Here is a 17,069-nt window from a genome sequence, read left to right as displayed (position 1 = left end):
TTGTTCTATTGTTTTATTGTGCTTACCGTGCTAAAATGTGGGGCATGCGTACGCATGGGGGCATGCGCACAAGTGGCTAAATATGTCTTTTTAGACACAATAAGCCAGCAGTTTCTTTATTGCTATTTACAGTAACACTTCTATCCCCATAAGTCACATCCAACCATGAAAGGTTGCGTTGTATCTTGGGAATGGGCTTATTCTGTGTAAAATTACATATTTAGCCACTTGTACACATGCCCCCAACCACTGAAATAAGAATCTCTAAAATAATAGAAAGAAGTAAATTAAATAATTTTAACACTCATCTTTTATATTCTTTAATTCCAATCTAAAATATGAACCCTTGTTGTCCTTTAACATAACCTTGAGCAAGACACAGAACCCCCAACTGCTCGCTGGGAACTGCTCATTTATCTCAGTGCTCCTAATAGTTAGTGTGGTGGGTATGTATTATTTAAGTTGACCAATTAATCTGGTTCTGACCTTTTTGTATTTAAGAAACAAAGTCAAGCATGGTCATACATGTTGGTTTAAACTCAGTGACAATGAGTCCTCAGTATGTTTCTGGAAGCCAGTCAACATGACAAAGATCACTCTGTCCTGTTAGGTTTGCACTTGTCAACATCCATGATCCAGAGGACCTGACCGTCACCGTGGAGTCTGCCCACAGCTTACTCCATCCATACCTAGGCCCAGGGCCGTAGCGCATCTAATCGGCTCGCTCTAGGCGAGCTCTCTCGAATGTGCCCCCCCACCCCCGCGCGCGTGAAGCACGCGCGCGATTTTTGCGGGTTTTGCCGTGAATTTAGTCGGTTTTGGGCTGGTTTGGGTCCACTCCCTCCATTTCGGCGCCCCCTCTAGGATGGCGCTCTAGGCGACCGCCTATACCGCCTATAGCTAAAAACGGCCCTGCCTAGGCCACATGCTCTCTACAGCTGATTCACTGCTCTCCCAGCATCAATTTCAAGGGTGTGGCGTCCGCTTTCATCTAGCCTTACACACACCTAGCTTACTCCATCCATACCTAGGCTACATGCTCTCTACAGCTGATTCACTGCTCTCATCAATTTCAAGGGCGTGGCGTCTGCTTTCATCTAGCCTTACACACACCTTTACGCAATCACCACCAGAGGGCGCCCAAAAACTGACCATTGGTCCCCCTCCAAATTTAGATGAGATGATTGTGATCATCGTCTTGCTCATGTTCACCCATGTTCACTGCATTCATTTCGAATAGTTTGTTATGGAGTTGCTTTAAGTGGTGATTTGTTCACTTTCTTTTGCATCCTCTTGAATTTGAACTGGAGTAGCATAAAACCATTGCCGAGGCTTCTTCTTAGTGATGGAAATGATCAGTTATTTATTTGATGATTTAATCCTCACATAAAACGGCATAATCTTTTCTGTGGAATAACCCAGCTGCAATGTAGGCAATATGCATAATAACAAATGATGCGAGTATAAGGTGTCAATTAAATACAAAGTAAGCATATTTCCACAGTTTCTTATCCAGAGCAAGTATGCTAATGCTGCCCAATGATTAAAGGGATATTCCACTTTCAAAAAATGGGTCTGCCTCCCCAGGCCCAGGGCCTCTCCCCACACACACCCATTGTAACTTCAAACTCCATTTTAACCATGATAGATTCATTAAAAACACACATTATTTTTTTCTGGTGACTCATAATACCCAATGCTGGCCATTGGGAAAAGTGGGACAACTCCCGAACAGCCGGTCCATTCCCGGCTGGTCCAGGCCGGCAATTAAAAAGAAAAAAAGAAAGAAAGAAAAAAAGAATGTTCTATATTGCCTGGCAACACCACATTCATATGGATCCTATGCATATCCTATCCTACCGAGCATTTTTTTTTATTAAAATATAAACCAAGACAATGTGGTTAAAAACTAAGTTAAATGTAGGCCTACGTCATCATGTACCATGTACAAGGCAGCAGATGATTCAAATTAGTGGAAATATCTCAGAAGCAATGCCCAAATGCGGCTATAAAAACAAAATATAGCAAAACTTCAGAGAATGTATTAAATATTTCAACTAACACAAATCAATCAACACATTTATTCTTTTACCAAAAATACTTAATAAACTCCTTATTGTCTATGCCAATGTGCTATACATTTTACAATGATAGTATGTCTGCATTAACCACTGAGCCACATAGAAACATAATAAGCCATTGTTTTGAAAGCCAATCTAAAAGCTCACGACACATTTTCAGAAAAGTTTCTCATTACGTATTTATTTATTTACTTGGCCTTCAATGACATGCCCAAAATGGGGCATGCCAGGTTACATATTATGAAGAAAACCTTAGACTTCTAGGAGGTTAAGACAGGCATTAAATGTGGCATGGTGAAAGTCTATATTTAGTACTTCCATCGCACACTACATTGCCAAAGGGCAATTTAGGTGCAGGTACAGTGTCATGTGCTTATTGTAGAGAATGCTGGCTTGTCAGAGGTTAGTTGAGGTGAGGGGGAGATCAAGTTCTACCAGTTCTACCTTATCGATCCAACGCTATTTTTTGGTATGGTAGCTTTGACAGTTGTGGTTTCTTTTCATTGGAGCGATATCTTGATGAGAAATCTTCTATCATGATGAGACAGTCTATTCTAGACCTTGCAGAGTTGTGATGCAAGATATGTGAAACAATGGAAATGGAAAGGTCATGTACTGTACATGACGTATATGACCACCTTGCAGAGTTGTGATGCAAGATATGTGAAACAATGGAAATGGAAAGGTCATGTACTGTACATGACGTATATGACCAGTGATTAGATAATGATAAAGGGGATGACAGGATTTAAAGGAATGCAGTGTCACAACTACTTTCATGCAATGTCTCCTAACTTTAATCAGAGGTGAGCAGATTTATAAGCTGGAGGTCTGATGGTGATTGTGGACCCTAGGTTGTGGTCAGTGGTTTCCACTGACTATGATTATGGAGTGTTACTAAAGTATATTGTTATTTTTGGACACTTTCAAACACTTTCTTTGAAGGGTGAAAATCTTTTTCATCAAGCTTTACTTGTCCAGTTCTGCCCTCCTTTTCTTTTGTAGCAAATAGATCCTTCTGAACAGATCTGTTTTGATCTTTACCTGCACAATTTTCCACTGCGGTCCCATTGACCTTAGTTGTTTCATTGTCTGACCACCATATGAATCCATTGTCCAAAAAATGTCCAAATCTCCAACAAAGGATTAAACACGTTTTGCTTTTTTCAGGGAAGTAAGGTTATTATCAAACATTACTTCTATCTTCTCATCTGATGCAATCATGTACAGTACCATGTACATTACCACGAGTAAGACTCCCTAATCGGGCGTTAACCGTTGGTCGCTTATCTCCACAAATAGGCCAAAAGTTTGTTTTACCAATTATCAAGACATACGGGCAGTTGACAGTTTGCCATGGTTACTCATTGAAGTTGAATCTCCATATATGGAGATAACCTACGCATCACACTAAGTCTGACCTCACCAGCCCATATTTGGGCATGAGCAACTTATGTCTCCATATATGGAGATATGATGACATCACACAGTCCTCAGCCGATGATGTGGCGTGATGTCATACAATACACAAACGAGCCCTACAGTATAAAGGGGCAATTCTTGCCAGGAAAGAAGCATTTCTTTGACTCAGACCTTATCGCCAGGGTTGGCTTATAGCAGCTGTCGGTAGGACCATATATGGATTCTGTTAGTGTGGATCTCCTAACAGGGCATCATCTGGGATACAATCCCTTTTATGCCCATATATGGAGATCCCTAACAGAATCCCTTTCATGCCCATATATGGAGATCCCTAACAGAATCCCTTTTATGCCCATATATGGAGATCCTAACAGCATCCCTTTTATGCCCATATATGGAGATCACTAACAGCTAACAGAATCCCTTTTATGCCCATATATGGAGATCCCTAACAGAATCCCTTTTATGCCCATATATGGAGATCCCTAACAGAATCCCTTTTATGCCCATATATGGAGATCCCTAACAGAATCCCTTTTATGCCCATATATGGAGATCCCTAACAGAATCCCTTTTATGCCCATATATGGAGATCCCTAACAGAATCCCTTGTATGCCCATATATGGAGATCCCTAACAGAATCCCTTTTATGCCCATATATGGAGATCCCTAACAGAATCCCTTTTATGCCCACATATTATGGAGAAATCCCTGATCTGAGTATCTGACATCAGTGTGATGTCACCTGTTTATGCCCATATATGGAGATCCCTGCTCTGCATATCTGGTTGCTATGGTAAACAGTTGGTTGCTAGGGTAAAAAAAACATGGTTGCTATGGTAAACAGTTGGTTGCTAGGGTAAACAGTTGGTTGCTAGGGTAAAACCATGGTTGCTAAGGTGGTTGCTAACGTACACTAACAGACCAGCAACAACAGACTGTTGCCACAGCAACGTACACAAAGGTTTGTTGCGACCGTCAGGGAGCAGCTTACTATGAAAACCTCCACCGGCCGTCCGTTGGTCGGACGGTCGGTCGGTCGGTCGGTCGGTCGGTCGGTCGGTCGGTCACACGTCACACGTCACACCTTTGCCCTGCTCATATCTCCGCATCAGTATATAGGGCTTGTTTGTTTATTGTATGACATCACGCCACATCATCAGCTGTGGACTCTGTGATGTCATCGTATCGCATCAGTATATAGGGCTTGTTTGTTTATTGTATGACATCACGCCACATCATCAGCTGTGGACTCTGTGATGTCATCGTATCTCCATATATGGCCATCTCCGTATATGGAGATATAAGTCGTCCATGCCCAAGTATGGGCTGGTGAGGTCAGACTTTGTGTGATGCGTAGGTTATCTCCATATATGGAGATTCAACATTCCAGGCAATGCTCTCTTCCCTGGTGAGAATTGCCCCTTTATATAGGGCTTGTTTGTGTATTGTATGACATCACGCCACATCATCAGCTGTGGACTCTGTGATGTCATCGTATCTCCATATATGGCCATCTCCGTATATGGAGATATAAGTCGTCCATGCCCAAGTATGGGCTGGTGAGGTCAGACTTTGTGTGATGCGTAGGTTATCTCCATATATGGAGATTCAACATTCCAGGTGTAACTATGGCTACCCGTATGACGTGAGAGGTGGAGGTTGTGATATTTGTGGAGATAAGCGACCAACGGTCGCTTGTCTCCCGATTAGGGAGTCTTACTGGTGTACACATGTGGTGTGATGTCATACTGATGCGGAGATATGAGCAGGGCAAAGGTGTGACGTGTGACGGACGGACGGCCGGTGGAGGTTTTCATTGCGACCGTCAGGGAGCAGTTTACTATGAAAACCTCCACCGGCCGTCCGTCCGTCGGTCGGTCGGTCGGTCGGTCGGTCGGTCGGCCGTCCGTCCGTCACACGTCACACCTTTGCCCTGCTCATATCTCCGCATCAGTATATAGGGCTTGTTTGTTTATTGTATGACATCACGCCACATCATCAGCTGTGGACTCTGTGATGTCATCGTATCGCATCAGTATATAGGGCTTGTTTGTTTATTGTATGACATCACGCCACATCATCAGCTGTGGACTCTGTGATGTCATCGTATCTCCATATATGGCCATCTCCGTATATGGAGATATAAGTCGTCCATGCCCAAGTATGGGCTGGTGAGGTCAGACTTTGTGTGATGCGTAGGTTATCTCCATATATGGAGATTCAACATTCCAGGCAATGCTCTCTTCCCTGGTGAGAATTGCCCCTTTATATAGGGCTTGTTTGTGTATTGTATGACATCACGCCACATCATCAGCTGTGGACTCTGTGATGTCATCGTATCTCCATATATGGCCATCTCCGTATATGGAGATATAAGTCGTCCATGCCCAAGTATGGGCTGGTGAGGTCAGACTTTGTGTGATGCGTAGGTTATCTCCATATATGGAGATTCAACATTCCAGGTGTAACTATGGCTACCCGTATGACGTGAGAGGTGGAGGTTGTGATATTTGTGGAGATAAGCGACCAACGGTCGCTTATCTCCCGATTAGGGAGTCTTACTGGTAGTAAACTGCTCCCTGACGGTCGCAACAAATCTCCTGCAACATATTAATGAGCAAGTCATCCCAACACAATTGGTACTCAGCAAAGACAATATTTATATAGACTATATTTTTCATTTAAAAGAAATAAACACAATGGGCCATGGACATAGTCTTGCCACAGACTCATTTGTCTGTGTACAGACATTTTGATGACCTCTGTGGTAAACACATTTTGTCAATGGGAGGGGAATACAGAGTTAAGAGATACTTGGTCATTAACTTGTGTATAAACTAAAACTTAAGCTTACTCAGCTAAGATGAGTTTCTTAAGACATTTGAATTTAAATGATGCAACAATGTAAATGATCAGATCATAATTTCAATCATGCAAAATGTAAATGATCAGAAAGTGTTACACTTCCTGTAGGCCTACAGTACTAACCCTATTCACCCTGAACTGAACTGTCAACCACCCCCCCCCCCCCCCACACACACACACACACACACACACACACACCCGAGGACATCCGAAAATCTTTGCGTGTGCGCTTCATGTGCGCATTAGTCCCTCTCAATGGCAATACTATTTTGAAAATGGTGACGGCACCTATATGCTTTGGCCCCACTGGCTTGTCTATCATGTGAATACCGGCCCCCCAAAAAATCTGGTGCACTGCCAATAGCCACGCACATTGAGAATTATATAAAAAAGAAATATATAGAAGGGGAAACATTTTTATGATAGAGGTATTTTGACTCCTAAAAACTGAACCAAGTATATAAAGAAACAAGTAAGACATGAACAAAGAGAAACTGAATAATAACATTTTTTAAGCAAGATTATGAGAACAACTGAATCGATGTCTGTAGAAACAAACGCACACTAACCCGCACTTTGTAGCCCGAGGTATCTTTGGACTAGGACTGCTACCCTGGCAGGACCAGGAGAAGCAACTTTAAGCAGGCGAATGACTCCCCCTGAATACGGCCATAAATCAACCCCTGAACCCATGGAGTGCAGCTGAGCTTGACAACCAGAGCTGCATCTGCCCCAGCACTGACAGGGTGAAGACTTGTTGCATGGAGAAATCACCAGTATACAGACAATGCTGGCACTGCCGGACTCACCAGAGTCACCACGTTATGGTACATTGCCCCTCAGCCCAGGCCAGTAGGCCTATGAAGAAGACATTCAAATAAAAAGCTGGAAGATCTACAAAAAGGATAGGGCTGGACACTTGCAATGTTACAGTACAAGCTGAAAACTTGGAAAAGCAAAGGCAGGGAGACGGCACTATATCAGAACTATGGATACAGAGACAATTTGAAGCAACTCAACCGAGCCAGACTACTACCGTTGGAGCGCTGAATTTGGAGGACAATCAGACCGACCGACTTTTTGGCCGACGCATGGATGGAGCGGCGGCCGTATTCAGGGTGGACAAGGTCGCTCTGTGTCGTTCTAATTTAACCTGGTCCCAAGGAACACGGGAATCGCTTTTGCGTGCATGCCATGGGGCCCCGTAGGAGACAAGGTAAAGAAATGTATGAAACAGTGATTGATGAATTAATTGTTTGACAAGGCCATAGATAGATAGATAGATACCTTTATTATCCCAAGGGGGAAATTTAGTTGTCCAGTAGTAGCACAGCAGTATACAGTTATTTACAAAGTTACAGAGACGTAAGAAAGATAGATAAGAGGGAAAAAAACAAAACAAAGACAAGAGCAGTACAGTACCAATAAGGAGAAGGTGCATCAATAGAGGGGGCGAATAATATATAAGTATATATACATAAAGTGTCTTGCAAAAGAGACCATAGCAGTCAATGCTAATTAGTGCAAACAAGTATCTCACTGTCATTGTTAAACAAAGCAAAAATACTCAGAAACTACCAACACTAACAACCTAATAGTGCAGTGTCAAAAATCAGTGCGAAAAAAAGAAGAAACTAGGAAGCGTGTCACCGCAAGGCGCACATGAGCACTCTTCCTGGAAGGTCCTTAGAGGTCAAAGTCAATACAGCAATTGTTCCTTAGAGGTCAAAGTCAATACAGCAATGGTTCCGATTAGATGTAAGATGTATATGATATTGACACACACTTATTAGCAGTTATTGGTGTTAAGTGACTTCAAGAAATTATTTAGACATTTACTGAGAAAATTGAAAAAGCTACATACAGTATTGTGCAAAATTACTCTAAAAACAAAAACTAGGCTCTACTCAATTTTATTGGTGAAACATTTTTACACTCAAAAATATTGAGTAAATATTACTGTTATGAAATCAGGTAGATGATACTCAATTAATTTGAGTAAAAGTAACCAAAACTTTTACGTACTTATTAACAACTAAAATTGAGTACAATGACCTAAAGAAATTGAGTAGATATAATTAAATTATTCAGTCAATGCCACAAAAGACTACAAGTAAATACATTGAAATATTAAGTAGATCTAATTGAATATTAGAGTATGATTTAACAAAACAAATATGTCACATTTACTTTATTCATTTACTTTTATTGATTTAATTCATATAGTACCATTTACCCCTTTCATTTACTTTACCTTTTACTCCAGGAGTACATGATGTCAAATGAATACACATGAAATAATTATGCAGATAATTATGTTTTTAATCAACTAATTTTGACCAGTGTAACACCACATCAAGTATGAACATTCAACATACTTTAGTATGTAAATGACATGCAACAATGCCTGCAAAAACAATATGTTTAAAGATAATGATCAGGAAAGGGGTATCCCTGACACTTTTAAAATTCTGTTTACTAAAGAGCAGTGTGTGTTCACAATACTGTATATAAGTACCTCTAATTGAACTGTGCATACTGTAAGTAAGCAGTCTGTCAAACATTATGCACCATAAGAACAATGAGCCCATCAAATGAACAGTAAGTCATAACCACAAAATACATTAAAGACAGTCAGAGGCCATTTGGCATGAAAGAAAATCACAACTTGGAATATGAAATAATAAATAAGCATTTACAGTAGCTCAACATTTAAACATATTGACTATGCACACGTGTAATGTCTATATGCTAAACTGACCTGTTTGCATTATGACTCGAATGCACCAGAAACAAACACTTTACATTAACTAATTACTATCAGCAACAAATACCATTGCAAAAATGCTGTTTTGACAATAAATCCACTTTCAGTAGGTTATACCCACTTTCTGAGAGCATCTTGCTGAACAGTAGTCGGCAAGCAGACATTTTTTCAGTCTCTGAACTTTGGCTGAAAGGTGTCCAGGATCCAACTCAACTAGTACTTTTTGGAACATCTCAAGACCATATCTGAGGTTCTTGGGGTATCTCAGATTAAAGGCATAGAACAGTCCCAACAGATAGCAGCAGACCCCCAAGATTGTTGAGGGCAGTGATGCCCTTAATCACAATACCTACATCAGTAGGTTCATTCATTGAGTCCTCTTGGTTCTGCAGCAGGTAGATCTTCATCTTCATCATCACCTCCTCTGTCAACTTCTCTTCTACTCTGACAGGTGCACCAGCAGCTTCCTTCCTGCACACATTGTGAAGATAATTGTTTAGAGCTCACTTTCAGGCTAAATGTTACAAGACACACAGACACACATTGAGCAATCCTAGCTGTCTCCACACATGCAGCCCTGGGCATAATCTTGAATCAGTTGGACCAGACATGCAACGGATGCAACAGCCATTCAGCCAATGTCACAACCTCATTCTCTGGACATCACTATGCTGTTCCTTTGCATGTGATGGTCTCATCCACGATGACATTAAAACGTCAAAACATTTATTTTACTAACTTGAAAGTCCTTGATCTTGACACTATCTTCTTCCAGATGGTCGATGAGACATCGGATGATGACCTCTCTTGTTCGTTGATTGGGGATTCCTCTCTGCAGAATAGAAAAATAATTATTTGAACAATAAAGAAAAAGTATGACTGCACTTTCATAACTAACATAAACTTTGGCAATACAATTGTTTCCACAACCCAGTTTTAGCAACGGAAGCTGGGAGACTGTCCTTAGTAGCTATTAAGACATACATTTAGAAATGAATAATCAGGAGAGAGTTGCAGGGGATAAAGATGAGTTTAGCATAAATTAATATAGTAATTATTGTCATTAGCCAGGTGAAATATAATTAAAGCAGTTAGAGTAAATGAAAGTTTCATACCTGAAGTACAATACTCATTTGTGCCCAAACTGCCCTTCTTGGACTGGAACATGGACAGTAGTTTGGGGGAAGTCCAACATTGCCATACATTTTGGCTCAAGATTCAGTGTGGTGATCATCCTGAACTTTGCACTAACCTGGAAGACAGAGATGAGGGGAAGAGAGTAAAAAAGAAGACATGTAGATAATAATGTAGGCCTATACCTGTGCATTTTATCTTCATTGTACACACCATTGTATGCAGCTGTGCATAGCTTGTAATAAATGCAAAAAGTCACAATGACTAGAGGGCTTGCACATTCCTCTCACTGTAACCTTAACTAGCTGCAAACCTTTGTAAAGAACATAAGTTATACCCAATACATTTGTGTAGCCTATATGCACAAAGATACAGTAAATCTACTTACCAATATTTGCAAACACTCTCCAGGTTTCTTGTTGAAGAAGATGTGTGCTGCTGCTGTTTGTTGACAGAATGTTCCAGTAGAACTTTCCCATGAACCCTTGTGTACAATTTTGAATCTTAGTCATATCTACTCAATTGTTTAAGTTGTTGTGAGAGATGAAAGATTATTAAGTTGGAATGAATAATAATTAAGGGTCTTTTTAAATTGATCCATATAAGTACTCCATACTCAAATATTATGAAGGAAAATTACCAAAACAAATTGAGTATAATTCATGAATAAAATCAGTTGGTCAAATACTAATTTATTCTCATGAAATTAACTCAAATAATATATGTACATCTAACTCAAAAAGAACAGTTGGATTTTTACTCATTTTGTTTGGTGTGACCTACTCAAACAATCACATACATGATATTCAGTGATTTTATTGAGTAAATATAACTTTTTCTAATAGTGCTATTTACTCGGTCACAGAATTCTTTCTTAGAGTGACTCGTCAAAGTGTTATAATAAATATCCCATGATTATTTACAATAATTGGTAAACAGTTTAAAGGTATGGTGGTTTTTGGTATTAAGTCAGTCAGAGTCTGTGAAACCTTTTAAACTTTTATCAGTACTAATCGCTCTTTCTGAACTGTACAACCATGTCATGAGATGGTATATGGGTCATTTTATGCATTCATTTTTTAGGTCTTATAATTGTCCAGTTACATTAGACAGGGATTCAATTCTAAAACTAGGAATTGTTATATTATATGGTTCAGAAGAGAGAGAGAGGAGCACTCATCAAACACAGTTCCATCAAATACTTGTCTTGGGTGCACGGCTCAGGGAACAAATGAACTTTTAGAAAGGAGATGCCAGCACTCACTTTAGAATGAAATCTTGGAATTTGTACATGGTTGAATAATGAAATTGAAAATGTAATCCAATGCAAATAATGCATTCATATATGGTAACATTTAATCCAATCAAAATATTTGTCATTTATCAATACAAATTATGCATGTCAAAGCCAAATGTAAATACTAATATACTAACAGAGGTATTAAAAAGTACCCAGCAAAATGTCCCTGAATGAATATCTTTAAAACCAGAGGAAAAATATATATAATTATTCATGTATGAAATACGAGTCAGGTGACTTAATGCTAAATATGGTGGAATATATGTCTTTCATTTTCAAAGATTGTATATAGAATAATATTATATTATCTGTAGGCTTATTGTAGTTGTAAATGGGCAATATTGAGCACAGATATTCCTCTCATTACTGATGAGGTGTGTTAAGACAGCTTGGAGTTTTAAGTAATGTTTCTGGTTCCATTTGATGTTCTAGACATTATGCCCTTGTTCCATTGCTTAAATCAAACGATCTAGAATGGTCACAGCTCATGTTTCAGTGAAGCGAAATTGATCCAAAAGAATGTGGTATGCAGCCCGACGGGAAACACCAGGAATTTTAAAGTCTCGTTATGCAGAATACCCCTCTGCTTCGTGTTTATAGGATATGTTTTGATGTCTCTGTGACATAAATTATGCGTGTACACTTAGAACAGGACGCTTGGTCATATTTAGATTATTGGCAATGCAAGAGTTGGCTACCTTTTATCACCTGCTTTGTTTGTGTAAAATTGGTACGGCATGGGTGAAGTAAAGTCTTATCCACCTGTGGCCATAAGGCTGCTTGACTCCAATACATTAAGACCAGTCACATGTCAATGTAGATAATCTCAACTGTTAGGATAAAAAGCAGTGTTTTAAACTTTATTGGAAGCTGTTGTAATAGTGTAAACATGTCCACAGGCTGAGTGTGGCTATTGTTGCATTATCATGCGTTAATATGATTTAGATCAGATGGCACAGTTTTATTGCAAAACCTGATGATGACCTGTAAATAGCTGCACCAAACGAGATATGGTCCGTCCTTTGAAATATTTATATGAAGGTGGTCACAATGTCAGTGCGACTAAAATGGTTAAACATAGTCTCCAAAGGGAATATTTAGTTGGCCACATTATGATGCCTAGGCCTGGGCAGGGTAAATTGGTTCAAATCATGTGAATACTATTCAGGAATTACAATTAGTTTACCTATGACAGTAACATATATATTATAGACATGATAGGGTATGATAGACATTTTATTTATTTGTATTTGTTATTTTGGCCTAATTATTTTTCATGATTGAAGTCTACTTCAGAATTTCTCTCTTAAAGGGACATGCACGCTCATGCGGGCTGAAGAGCAAGAGGAATCCTATTTCTATCCTTAAAGCATTGAAGACAGCTTTATTGATGCCCCCCACCCATGGCCCCACTTCTCCCTTACATTTGATTTGTTGCATACTTCTCTTGTGATCTGGACAGCGTCATTCAGGATCCTACATGTGTTCACCTGTAGACATACAGGACCCCCTGTATGTGTTAACTTAGGGCTTTTGCTGTTGAAGATGGAGCCGTTATCTGCTCATATGACTTATTGTGGGCTCGCCTGGAAGGCGAGCACACGTATGTTATCTTCATTATTTATTTCTATACTATACTAGTCAGTATCCTCAAAACTTTGGCGCGCTTCATCTCCTAAACGCTTACACCTTTCAACACCATTCAAATTTTTATGTGTTCAGCTTACTGAGGACAAGTGTGCGTGTATTTTTCTTTTTGAAATGTTTTGTAGTTTAATTATAAAAAAATAAAAATGTTTAACTTTAAGCACCCAATGCATTTCCAATGGGTTTAGCAGAGTGAGACAGAGGAAAGGGACCCATGTTTATATTAAGTCGCTGTGGCTGCAATATTCACACTTCAGATATGCTATTTATATCAATGCGTTCACACAGGTCTGCTGTCTGATTTGATCCAAATGTCTAAGCTGTGTGATATATAAAACTATAGTTATAGTTAAAACTATAAATAAATGTCCCTCTGCACTCTACTGATTGACACAGCTGTGATTAAAGGCTTGGCTGTCATTGGCTGTTCTGTGGTGATTTAGCCTTACATAAGTCGGCCCTGCAGTGACAATGCGAAAGTCTCGGCAGAGACGTCTTAAAGGGGAAGACCACCCATTTTCAATATTGAACTATGTCATTAATATACCTTAGAGGAGTTGTGTGGAAATAAAAAGAAAGTTCCCCATCTTCTGTGTTGCCTAGAACTGGAGGATTGATTTTGGGGTTTGTATTGCAAATTACAACTTGATGACATCACACATTGTACTTTACAATACAAACCCCAAAATCAATCCTCCAGTTCTAGGCAACACAGAAGAGGGACACACACACACACACACACACACACACACAGTCCCCGACTAAGGATTTGTATAGTCGACTATGATTTTAGTGTAATAGCGCAATAAGTGTAATAGTGTAATAGTGTAATAAGTGTAATAGTGTAATAGTGTAATAGTGTAATAGTGCAATAGTGTAATAAGTGTAATAAGTGTAATAGTGTAATAAGTGTAATAGTGTAATAGTGTAATAAGTGTAATAGTGTAATAAGTGTAATAGTGTAATAGTGTAATAGGGCAATAAGTGTAATAGTGTAATAGTGTAATAAGTGTAATAGTGTAATAGGGCAATAAGTGTAAAAGGGCAATAAGTGTAATAGTGTAATAGCACAATAAGTGTAATAGTGCAATAAGTGTAATAGTGTAATAGTGTAATAAGTGTAATAGTGTAATAGCGCAATAAGTGTAATAGTGTATTAAGTGTAATAGTGTAATAGCACAATAAGTGTAATAGTGTAATAAGTGTAATAGTGTAATAGTGTAATAAGTGTAATAGTGTAATAGCACAATACGTGTAATAGTGTAATAGTGTAATAAGTGTAATAGTGTAATAGCACAATAAGTGTAATAGTGTAATAAGTGTAATAGTGCAATAGTGTAATAGTGTAATAAGTGTAATAGTGTAACAAGTGTAATAGTGTAATAGTGTAATAGTATAATAAGTGTAATAGTGTAATAAGTGTAATAGTGTAATAGTGTAATAGTGTAATAGGGCAATAAGTGTAATAGTGTAATAGTGTAATAAGTGTAATAGTGTAATAATTGTAATAGTGTAATAGTGTAATAGTGTAATAGGGCAATAAGTGTAAAAGGGCAATAAGTGTAATAGTGTAACCGCTGCCCCTTGTGACGTGGGTAGAGCTGCGAGGGCCCGGTCATCGCTGCTTGCAGCTTTAATTTAATTTTATTTTGATTTAATTGTCCATACCGTTAAAGGACCAGGTCACCTCTGGGACAACCAGATCTTATTTTATTGTTGTGTGGGACACGATCAACACAATCCTGAGTAATTTCTTGTGTTCAATCTTTGTTTTTAGATATTTTAGTATTTCAGCATGCTACAACTGGTCATATGATGCTTTGTAGCATGATATTGCATCATCTCATGCATCATATGATGCAAAATGCATCATATGACCAGTTGTAGCATACTGAAATACTAAAATATCTAAAAACACAGATTGAACACAAAAAATAACTCAACATTGTGTTGATCGTGTCCCACACAACAATAAAATAAGATCTGGTTGTCCCAAAGGTGACCTGGTCCTTTAAGTTCATGTAATAACACTGCTTGTCTACATTGTATTTGCATTACCATTTTACGTCAGTAAAATGAAAGAGAGCATTGCCTGGGAACTTGACACTTTTACTATTATTGTTTTGGGTTGGAAGCGAGCCCACACTGTTTCGAAGGAACAGTTTTCTAGTTCTTTATGCTCTTCTGACAAGTTCATCTTATAGGATTATTGGGCCTCACACTTTTTGTTTAAGTGATGGCTGAAACAAGATTTCTTTCTCTTGAACATTGCAGCCTAACGTTGCAGGGGACAGTGTTCTGTTCTGAATAAAGTTGTACTTTTGCCTGTACTGGAAGATGCAAAACCAGAAGACGTTCCTTGACGTTCATAATGTAGATTAATATTGTGTTTTTAAATGTGATGATGAACATGATTGTTTTGATTAACCAAATTAACTCATTGACCTGATTTGTTCCCTTAGGCCTGGCCTTGTTGGAGTGCCGTTGGAGAATTCTGAATTAATTATTATTATTTTCCCCCAGTGGCAGCTACGTTCCGCTTCTTGTACATATCTGAGAAATTGTTGGTTTGTTAGAATACTGCTAGTGATTTTTTCCGTGTGTTTATCTGATGTCCCCCCTTTCCCCCACTGCCCCTGAATGTTGTGTTTGGGATCGTGATTTTTATTACACAGTTGAGATTTGGATGCCCTTTGTGTTAACAAATATTGGTTACAGAGGGAGTTACTGCTACTGACATCTGGAGGCCTACAGGTTCCACACGCACTGCCCACCCAAAAGTGGCTGCTCCTTACATCAAACGCTGGCCCAAACTGAACCTGTGTGACTCCGTGTACATCAGGAAGTTTTGCAGGAAAGATTGGAGGTCACCACGGTTGGAGGGCCCGTTCATGGTATTGCTACCACTCATACGTCAATCAAAGTCGAGGAGAGGTCAACTTGGGTGCTCGCATCACATTGTAAGCTGTTCAAGGGTTTAGCCCAGCCTGAGGCTGACCAAATGGACTTGTGCGCTAGCACCGACTAGATGTTTTTGGGCAATTGGCATTGCTCCACCAAATAGACTTGTGCGTTAAGCACCGACTAGATGTCATAAGCAATTGGCATTGCTTCACCGCCAGAGTCGTCCGTCGGTCCATGCACAAAGGGAGGATGAAAACAATGTGTCTGCTATTTCTGTTTGTTGTTTTGCCCTGTCCCGGTCATACTTAGTCAGCCCTATGCAACATTTGCCCCCTCTGGTTTCAGGAGAGAAACGACGTGACCACCATGCTGCAGAGAAATTGCGTTCTTACCCATCTGACCCACATGTGTTGGAGATATGCTGCCTTCTTTGCTAAGAACAGTGATGAATTTGATTGTTATGTCTGTTCTTATCCCCGAAATGAATACTACTGTTTTGATTTGCATGACTGCTATTGCTAGTTATCCAAGTGGTAAGTGTGTCACTGGCAGTTCATTGTTTGCCTGTTTTAACCCTACCTATAGTTTTCAATATCTGACGTGACAGAACAGACCGTCCTATTGCAATTTTTTTTTCTTTTTTTGCAGTTATGCCTTATCTCACGTTAGAATGATTTTTGTGGTTGTACTCAGTAAAAAGCGGTACAGGCCCTACCTAGTCTAGGGTATGTGTCTTTTCCATTGTTGGTTTGATCTACTGGTTTGATACTGTATATGTCTGCTGTTGAGTGCTTTTACATTGTGAAAATAGACTGTTTCTGCATATATGACTCATCTTTAACCTGGGAGGTTAATGTTTGATGTTTTGAGAGCATGTCTCGTTATTAACTTTCTTTTCCCCCCACAGCCTATTGCTTTTTTTTTTTTTTTTTTTTGTATGCAACG

This window comes from Nannobrachium achirus, assembly GCF_963921795.1.
Source record: "Nannobrachium achirus genome assembly, chromosome: 2".
NCBI lineage: Eukaryota > Metazoa > Chordata > Actinopteri > Myctophiformes > Myctophidae > Nannobrachium > Nannobrachium achirus.
The sequence above is the reverse complement of the archived record's forward strand: the minus strand, read 5'-3'. Positions refer to the sequence as shown.